Source organism: Eubalaena glacialis, chromosome 12 (assembly GCF_028564815.1).
Source record: "Eubalaena glacialis isolate mEubGla1 chromosome 12, mEubGla1.1.hap2.+ XY, whole genome shotgun sequence".
NCBI lineage: Eukaryota > Metazoa > Chordata > Mammalia > Artiodactyla > Balaenidae > Eubalaena > Eubalaena glacialis.
The window spans coordinates 19,069,601-19,079,862 of NC_083727.1; positions in this window are offsets into that span (position 1 = coordinate 19,069,601).

Consider the following 10,262-nt stretch of genomic DNA (forward strand, 5'->3'; position numbering starts at 1 on the left):
AGCCTACAGCTTCCAAACAAAATGAAGTAACAGGGAATGAATTGACCTTCTCACGCGCAATAGCTAATAAAATGAATAAAATATATGAAGACATTGGCTTTCAGGCAATGAAATCAGTGATCCCAGAGATGAAAAACAAACAAAGGTGAGCTTTTCAGAAATAAACCCACGCACTTACGGACAAAGGAGGCAAAAATATACAATGGAGAAAAGACAGTCTCTTCAATAAGTGGTGCTGGGAAAACTGGACAGCTACATGTAAAAGAATGAAATTAGGACATTCTCTAACACCATATACAAAAATAAACTCAAAATGGATTAAAGACCTAAATGTAAGACTGGAAACCATAAAATTCCTAGAGCAAAACATAGGCAGAACACTCTTTGACATAAATCATAGCAATATTTTTTTGGATGTTTATTCTACAGCAAAGGAAATAAAAGCAAAAATAAACAAATGGGACCTAATTAAACTTAAAAGGTTTTGCACAGCAAAGGAAACCATCAACAAAATGAAAAGACAACCTACTGAATGGCAGAAAATACTTGGAAATGATATGATCAATAATGGGTTAATATCCAAAATACATAAACAGCTCACAAAACTCAATATCAAAAAACAAACAACCCAATTAAATATGAATAGGGAATTCCCTGGTGGTCCAGTGGTTATGATTCCACGCTTTCACTGCTGAAGCTGCAGTTTCGATCTCTGGTCGGGGAACTAAGATCCGCAAGCCATGTGATGTGGCAAGATAAATAAAATAAAATAAAATAAAATAAAATAAAATAAAATACACAGACATTTTCCAAAGAGGACATGCAGATGGCCAGTAGGCATCTGAAAAGATGCTCAACATTGCTAGTCATCAGGGAAATGCAAATCAAAATCACAATGAGATATCACCTCACACCTGTCAGAATGGCTACAATCAAAAAGAACAGAAATAACAAGTGTTGGTGACGATGTGGAGAAAAGGGAACCCTCCTACACTGTTGGTGGGAATGTAAATTGGTGCAGCCACTGTGGAAAACAGTATGGAGGGTTCTCAAAAAACTAAAAATAGAACTACCATATGACCCAGCAATTCCACTCCTGGGTATATAACTGAAAAAAACAAAAACACTCATTCAAAAAGATACATGCACTCCAATGTTCATAGCAGCATTATTTACAATTGCCAAGATATGGAAACAACCTAAGTGTCCATTGACAGATGAATGGATAAAGAATATGTAGTGTGTGTGTGTGTGTGTGTACACACACACACTGGAATACTATTCAGACATAAAAAGGATGAAATTTTGCCATTTGCAGCAACATGAATGGACTTGGAGTGTATTATGCTACATGAGATAAGTCAGTCAGAGAAAGAAAGATACTCTGATATCACTCATATGTGAAATCTAAAAAATATAACAAATTAGTGAATATAACTAAAAAGAAACAGACTCACAGATATAGAGAACAAATTAGTGGTTACCAGTGGGGAGAGGGAAGGGGGAGGGGCAATACAGAGGTAGAGGATTAACAGGTACAAACTACTATGTATAAAATAAGCTACATGGATATATTGTGCAACACAGGGAATATAGCCAATATTTTATAATAGCTATAAATGGAGTATAAACTTTAAAAATTGTGAATCATTATATTGCATACCTGTAATTTATATAATATTGTAAATCAACTATACTTCAATTAAACAAAAAAAACTGATGGACTTTATAATTGTCTCAGCTTACTGTGAGGGCTTGACACAGGGCAAGGGAGCCCAGGCAGAGCCTGATGGTGTCCCCGGTTTAGGGAAATGGAACTGGAATCCAGCAGGGCTAGGAGGCTGAAGTTCTCAGAGCAGAGTATGTGGAGGAGAGAGTAGCACAGAGAGGAGATACTCAGAGGGTAGGCCCTCAGTGTCTGTCAGCACTGATCTGCACAAGCACAGGTGGTAATGCCCTGAGGCCATGGAAAGAACCATGGGAAAGGGTTAGAAGGGGCATAAGCTCACATGGGGCCTGTTCCCACCAGCATGACTGGAAAAACCTCAGAATTCACAGGAGACAAAATATGGAGTTTTGCCCCCTCCGTAGTGGTGAAAATTTCACCCTAAACAAAACTCCTCATTGTTCCCATCTAACAAAACTTAAAAGCAGGACCTGAAATGATCAAACTGTTTCCAAGTAGGTTAACAGCTTCCCTGAACAAATTTAAGAATATTTATAGGAGTACAAAAATAACTAGTACCCAACAGGTAAAATTCAAAAAGACTGGTATCCAATAAAACTTACCAAGCATAAACAAAAAGAAGCAGGAAAATATGTCCCATTAAAAGGAGAAAAAAATCAACCAATTGAAAATGACTCAGAATAAAACATGGATGATAGAATTAGCAGACAGGACGTTAAAATAGCTGTTATCACGGCATGCCATGTGTTCAAGAAGCTAGAAGAAAGATTAAATATGTTAAGTTCCTCTTAAGAACACCTAAAACTACACATATGATGTCTATGTCGAAAAGATACACTGGATGGGATGAATGGCAGATTAGCCATTGCAGAAGAACAGATTAGTTAATTTGAAGACACAGCAACAGAAACAATCCAATGTAAAACACAGAGGAAAAAAACAAAAAAGAATAGGACATCAGGGAGCTGTGGAACAACTTTAAATAGACTAATACACATGCAGGTGGAGTCCCTGAATAAATGGGCAAGGAGGACAGGCGTGGGGGTTAGGAGAAGAAGATCCAGAAGAAAATAGATGCAAAAATAATGATTGAAATTTTTCCAAATTTTGGAAAACTAGAGGTATGAGATTAACAGATACAAACTACTATGTGTGAAATAGATAAGCAACAAGGATACATGGTATAGCACAGGGAATTATAGCTATTATCTTGCAATAAATTATAATGGAGTATAATCTGCAAAAATAGTGAATCACTATGCTGTACACCTGAAACTAATGTAATATTGTAAATCAACTATACTTTAATAAAAATAAAATAAAATATTCTGTATAAACAGCATTACATGAGTTTATAGACATGTAGACTTGGGCTCCAACCTAGCTCCATCACATGCTAGAGGTATGATGTTTGGCAAGCTATTTAGACTCTGAAGTCATTTTACTTATCTGAACAATGGTTATAAACTGATTGTTGTCAAGATTGGTTGAGATGCATATGTTTTGAAAAACAAAAACAAAGCAAAACAAAACTAAGTATGGTCCTTCTCCTATGAAGCAGCACTATTTGTCTATATGAAAGTTCTAAAATAACTTGGCAATACTGCAGTTGCGAAGAAGAGACTAACAGAATTTTGTGTTATGATGATTTATAAGGGCTTCAAATAATTTTAAAAACTTTTTGGAGGGTAAGAAAATAATTTTGTATACTAATGAAGTATAATTTTTAAACATGAGAATTAAAAAGAAAATAGTAAGGCTTCATGATTATAATAAGGTATATTATTCTCCCCCCAAAACCTTTACCTTATAAACCTGGTTAAGATAGTTACAAGCCATTCTCTCTTTTGACTTAATTGCTAGTAATTCTATACATCTATGAAGCTTGTTGAATTTTCCACACATTTATACCTCACATATATCTTACACATGCTATTTATACAAAAAAAAGTTAGCACATATAAATATATTCCAGTGCTTAAAAATGTAGACCTTAAAGTTCATTGGAAGTGAAATGCAGGGGAAAAGTTCAAAATGGACTCTTGTTTAAATGTTTTGATTTTGGAATTATGAAAGTGTAAAAACAAGTTTAAAAAATCTCTAGTCCCATCTTCCAGAAGTAACCACTGATAATTTCTTGATGTGTAGAGCCTTCTCATCATTTACACAATTATTTTATATAATTGAGTTTATATTATTTAACTTTTTTTCACTTAGCTATGCTGCCAGTACTTCCCATGTCATTTAGTGATTTTCTACATGATGATTTTTAAAAGCTGTGTAGTAAGGCATCATATGAATATATGTAACCATTGTCCTACTGTTGAACTTTTAGGTACTTTCCTATATTTAATCAATGTGAATAACAGGCTGATAAAATACAGTGCAGTACAGATGAACAGGAATGGGGAACTGGAGGCTTGGACTCCGGGGCCACCTCTGAGTGCTTTCGGATAAGTCATTTCACCTCCCTGAGTTCCAGTTTCCTCACTTAGAAAACTGTAGGGCTGAACTAGATGAAGTTCCAGATCCTCTTCTGTGCTAACATAGACACCAGCACTTCCAGGATTAATGAACACTTTGGTGGGGAAGGTCTTGAGTAGGGTGCTGCACTGGAGAACTCTAAACAACTAGAAGGTAGTATAAGGTCTACGCTTTCTGGGTTGTTTGCAGAACGAAAACAGCAAGAAGTGATCAGTGCACTGGAAAAAGTGGGAAAGCATCAAAACACCTCTGATTCTGCCGCCCCTTTCCTCTCCTCTGAGGGCTAAGAAGGATTGACATCCAACCTTGCCGTCCCCCAGACCTCAAGCGTGTGTTGCTCAACTGGAGGATCATGCTTACAAGTGTGACTGGGCATTTTACACTGTTTGCATTTGTGCACATTCTCAGCTTCGTAAACAAGTTTAAAAAAAAATTTTTTTTTAATTTAAGTATGATCCCATAATAAGATCCCATATGCTGCAATGGCATATGGAATCTTAGTTCCCTGACCAGGGATCAAACCCACTTTCCCTGCAGTGAAAGTGCAGAGTCTTAATCACTGGATCACCAGGGAAGTTCTCAGTTTCATAAACAAGTTTCTAAAAAACAGTTTCAAGAGGCGCATTAATTTAAAGATAACTCATTTAAAGTAAGTTAGCTTTATTGAAACAATGCTATATACCTCATGAACTTACATTCTAGGAGAGGGGGAGAGACAACAAACAGACACAAAATATATCATGTTGTTCCAGTATGTCAAGTGGGGCTAACTACTAAGCAGAAAAAAGGAAGTAGGGTAAAAGAAATAGGAAATGTGTGAACTAGGGAGGAAGTTGCTATATTATATTGAGGGCACAGGAATGACCACTCTGGAAATGTGACATTTGAGGAGAGACCTAAAGTGTATAAGACATCAAGCCATGCAGACCTCTGAGGGGATGCGTATTCTAAGCAAGGTCAATAGCAAGTAATTTTTTGAGGTGGGAGGTTATGTGGTGTGTTCTCTGCCTCTGTGACTAGAACAAATAGAACAAGAAGAAAAGTAGAGAAGATGAAGTCAGAGAGGCAGCAGGGTGGCAGATTCTACTGGCTCCTATTAGGAACATGGCATTTATTCTGAGTCAGATGGAAGCAAATAGAGGATTTGGGGCAGAGAAGCGACATGATCTGGTTTAGGCTTTAAAATGATCTTTCAGGGTGCTTTATTGAAAATACACATGGGTGGGTATTGAGGGATGAGTAGGGCAGAAGCTAGGGAAAAATAGTTAAAATGCTATTGCAAAGACACAGACCTACTAGCGAATGGACTTGAGGATATGGGGAGGGGGAAGGGTAAGCTGTGACAAAGTTAAAGAGTGGCATGGACATATATACACTACCAAACGTAAAATAGACAGCTAGAGGGAAGCAGCCGCATAGCACAGGGAGATCAGCTCGGTGCTTTGTGACCACCTAGAGGGGTGGGATAGGGAGGGTGGGAGGGAGGGAGACGCAAGAGGGAAGAGATATGGGAACATATGTATATGTATAACTGATTCACTTTGTTATAAAGCAGAAACTAACACACCATTGTAAAGCAATTATACTCCAATAAAGATGTTAAAAAAAAAATGCTATTGCAGTAATTCAGAGAAATGCAGTATTGGCTACACTAGGGCAAAAGTATAGGAGGGTGAGAACCAGTCTGATCCTTGGTGCATTTGAAGGAATAGCTAAAAGGATCTGCTGATAGACTGGATACAGAGTGTAAGATAAAAGAGGAATCAAGGATGACAGCAAGGATTTTAGCCTGAGCAATTGAAAAAACAGAACTGCCATCCACTGAAGCGAGAAAGACTTTGAGAGCAGAAAGTTTAGGGAGAAAATCAGGAGTTCAGGTTTGAATGTGTTCAGTTTGAGATGCCTATTAGAAATGCAATCAGAGAGTTCACAGGCATTTGGATAAATGAGTCTGGAATTCAGGTGACAGGTCTGGGCTGGAGACAGAAATTTGGGGGGGTCTTTATCATAAGATGAATTCCATAAATAACTTTACCCATCCCATAAAAATATTTTTAAATATTACAGGAACGTATGGAAAAACTCAATTAGGTCAGATAATGATTAATAAGGATTTATGCTTGAGTCTTCCTGCAAGTTGTCACCCAGGTAATTATTTTTAAATCAATCCATGCTGCTTAAATGAAATTTTACTTTAGAACGATGTCTTTTATTGCTTTGGAAGATTACTCTAGCTTATGAAAATTATTGCTCTAGTGTTCTTCCTCTACACTGTTGACTTAAATGAAACTTGTATCAAAAAGGAATGAGGTTTCACAAGCAATTATTGTATTTTAGAGCTGGAATGGCCTTAACGGCCTCATTTAATCTAGGACTTCATTTTACAGAAAGAGGAAAAAACGGAAGTTCAAACAGTTCCCAAAGTCATTCAGCTAGTGTACTTATTAATTATTTACTTAACACAACAAATTAAGTTGGGTGATATTCTAAGTGTTGGTGATAAAACAGTCAACAATAAAAATAAAGAGTCTGTCACACGGAATTTACAGTCCCTTTGGGGGAGCTAGAAAACAAACATGTAAATGTACAATATGGCACATAATTGATAAGTGCTATGAAGAAAAGTGAATAAAGATAAGGACAGGGTGATAAGTAATTTATTTTTCAAATTGGGACACTTTTTAGAATAAAAGGGGTTGAAAACTAGATGGGAAGTCAGGTCAGCAGGCATAAGCTGGGGCATCCAGCTTGGACAAATGAAAATGTAAGGTTGCCCAGGTAAGTTGGATGGGGTGGTGCTGAGGGGGTGAGTCAGGTTTATTCCACATAAAGTGGTCAGGAGTCAGAAGACATGGTGACATGTGAGGAGAGGCCTGAAGACAGTGAAGGAAGAAGCCATGCATATATTTGGGGTTGGCTGCCGCAGACAAAGGAAGCAAGAATGAAGCCTCTGATGAGGGCGACATGTAGAGAAACAGTGTGGTTGCTGGAGAGGGAACAGGGGAATAATGGTAGGAGGTGAGACAAGCTGAACTTTTAGGCTATTAAAATGATTGTGGTGTTTGTTATGCTTAATAGAAGAAGCCATTTGTTGGTTATGATATGAAGAGTGACATCTAATTTTATTTTTAATAATAATAATTTGGCTGTCCTATTGACAATAGTCTGGGATGGGGGTGAGAATTTAAAAACAATGTCACTTACCATGCCAGCAAGAAAAATTCTTGGTAATAAATATAAGAAAAGCTGTATAAGGCTTCCACCGGAAAATCTTATTGCTAAAATTAAGGACGACTAAATAAATGAGGTGCTCTGGGATGACCTAGATGAGTGGGATGGGGGACGTGGGAGGGAGGTCCAAGAGGGAGGGGATATATGTATACAAATAGCTGATTCACTTCGTTATACAGCAGAAACTAACACAACATTGTAAAGCAATTATACTCCAATAAAAAAATTTTTTTAAATGTGAATCAAAAAAAAAAAAAAAGAGGGCTTCCCTGGTGGCGCAGTGGTTAAGAACCCGCCTGCCAATGCAAGGGACAAGGGTTCGAGCCCTGGCCTGGGAAGATCCCACATGCCGCGGAGCAACTAAGCCCGTGCGCCACAACTACTGAGCCTGAGCTCTAGAGCCCGCAAGCCACAACTACTGAGCCCACGTGCCACAACTACTGAAGCCTGCATGCCTAGAGACCGTGCTCCACAACAAGAGAAGCCATGACAATGAGAAGCCTGCGCACCGCAACGAAGAGCAGCCCCGGCTCACCGCAACTAAAGAAAGCCCACGCGCAGCAACGAAGACCCAACACAGCCAAAAATAAATAAATTAATTAAAAAAAAAAAAAAGAGCACTTCCCTTAAAAAAAAAAAAAAAAGAAATACATCATGTTCACAGATTAGAAGACTCAATATTGTAAAAATGTCAATTTCCCCCCAATTCTATAGATTCAACACATTTCCAACCAAAATTCAAACAGGTTATATTTTGGCATAAATTGACAATCTGGTACTATTTATAAAGAATTGCCAATGACCCAGAATAATTTTTTAAAATATTTAAATAGAAAAAATTTGCAAGATTTTTATTATTTTAAGAATTACTATAAAGTCATAATAATTATTGATATGGAATAGAAGAATAGATTAGTAAAAACAGGAAGTCCAGAAATAGATATACACACAATGAAATGTGGTAATTTTATTTTTATAAAGGCACCAATGAAATTTAATGTGGACAAAGAAATTATATATGGTTTTCAATATATAGTACCAGAAGAACTGGCTGTCTACATGAAAAAAAAAAAGAAGCTTGACCAATACTTCACTCCATATACAGAAATTAACTCAAGATGGGATATAGATCTAAACATAAAAATTCAATCTAAAATTCTCCTTAAAGAAAATACTGGATAATATCTTTGTAAACTTCAGGTGTTCAATGATTTCTTAGAATACAGAAATCATTAAACATAATAAAAAGTTTAATAAACTGAACTTCCTTAAAAGTAAAAACTTCTTTTCAAAAATAGTCATTACTAAGAAAATTAGAAGGCAAACCTCGATGGGATAAAAGCGTTGCAATGTATTTATACAACAAAGGATTTGTATTTAGACTAAATAAAGATTTGCTAAAATTCAATAATAAAAAGACAAAAAACTTAATAAAAATTCACACAAAACATAGACAACCACAAAATAAGGAATATTAATGGCCAATAAGCACAGTCATTAGGGTTGTGTAAATTGAAACCCAATGAGGTATAATGAGTATATACATACCTAGTACAATGCTAAAATGAAAAAATAAAACTAATAACAGTACACTGTATTTTTTCTATGTCAACCTGGTTAAGCTGAAGACTATATTTCCCAGAATTTCCTTTTCTGTTTTAGATTTGTCCCAAAGAGAAACTTTTGTATAATTTATATAAATAAAGCAGTAACCATTACTCCCAAAAGTTTGCCGGTGTCAGATTTAGTGCCAGACTGGTGCAGATGTATTCACTGAGTCATGGCATGACCTCATTTTACAAGGTTGTCCAACTCATCTTCCAGGGTGATCAACAGCAGCCCCAGGTCTACCATGCTTGGCTCTGGACCCACAAAATTGGTAGCTACACAAAGACAACAAGTTCCCATAGAGCTCGCCATGAACTTCCTTTTCTTGGTCCTACTGCAGTGGATGTTTAGTTTCTCAGACTTCTCTGCAAGCTCTAACTTGTCTACCTGCACCAGTACTTTAGGTAGACTCATTAATGACTCTTTTTCTGATCCCAACCCTTCCATTTACTCCATCTACTTTCACTTTCGTGCAAGGTCTAATTCCTACAATGAATCCCTTATTCCACTAACGCTCATGCTAGCTCTGCTTCCCAGACGAACGCTTGATGACTACAGTTCTTGGAACCTCATCTGCATTTGGATCTGATTTAGATAACTATATTCTCAATTCTGAGACTGATGCCATCATTGAAATGAAACTTTGGGGTTTCTGGAATGACAGGATTATATTTTTTCATGTGAAGAGACTATAAATTCTTTGTGATCAAAGACTGCTAAAAGGTAGATTGCTAAAAGGCCTCAAATACTTCCTATCCCTGCAGCAATACTCCTTTCCAATGTGATTTTTCAGTTCTTTCTATTAAAGGTGGAATCCATTTCCCTATGCCTTAAATGTGTTCTTGGCCACATGACTTTCTTTGGCTACTAGGACATTAACAAACATGAACCAAGCAGAGGATTAGAAAGCGGAAGTGGAATGGAGCTTGCTTTATTCTGCTGACTTTAACCAGCAAGCCATGTGGATGAGTCCTGGCCAGCCTCTGAAACACACAAAGCCAAGTCATGCCTGTCATCCCAGTTGATGATGAGGTAATCACCAAACACACAAGTGAGGCTGTCCTAAGCCGTCAAGTTCCAGTGAGTTGGCTCAGATTGGTGTTATTTCATGGCACTAAGTTATGTAGAGATTTGTTATGAAGCAAAAACTAACCAGTACAAATATTAAATGTTGAGACGATGCCAAGCAACTCCAACTCTTAGTCACTGATGATGGCAAATGACTCTGGAAAACTGTTTGGCAGTTTCTTAT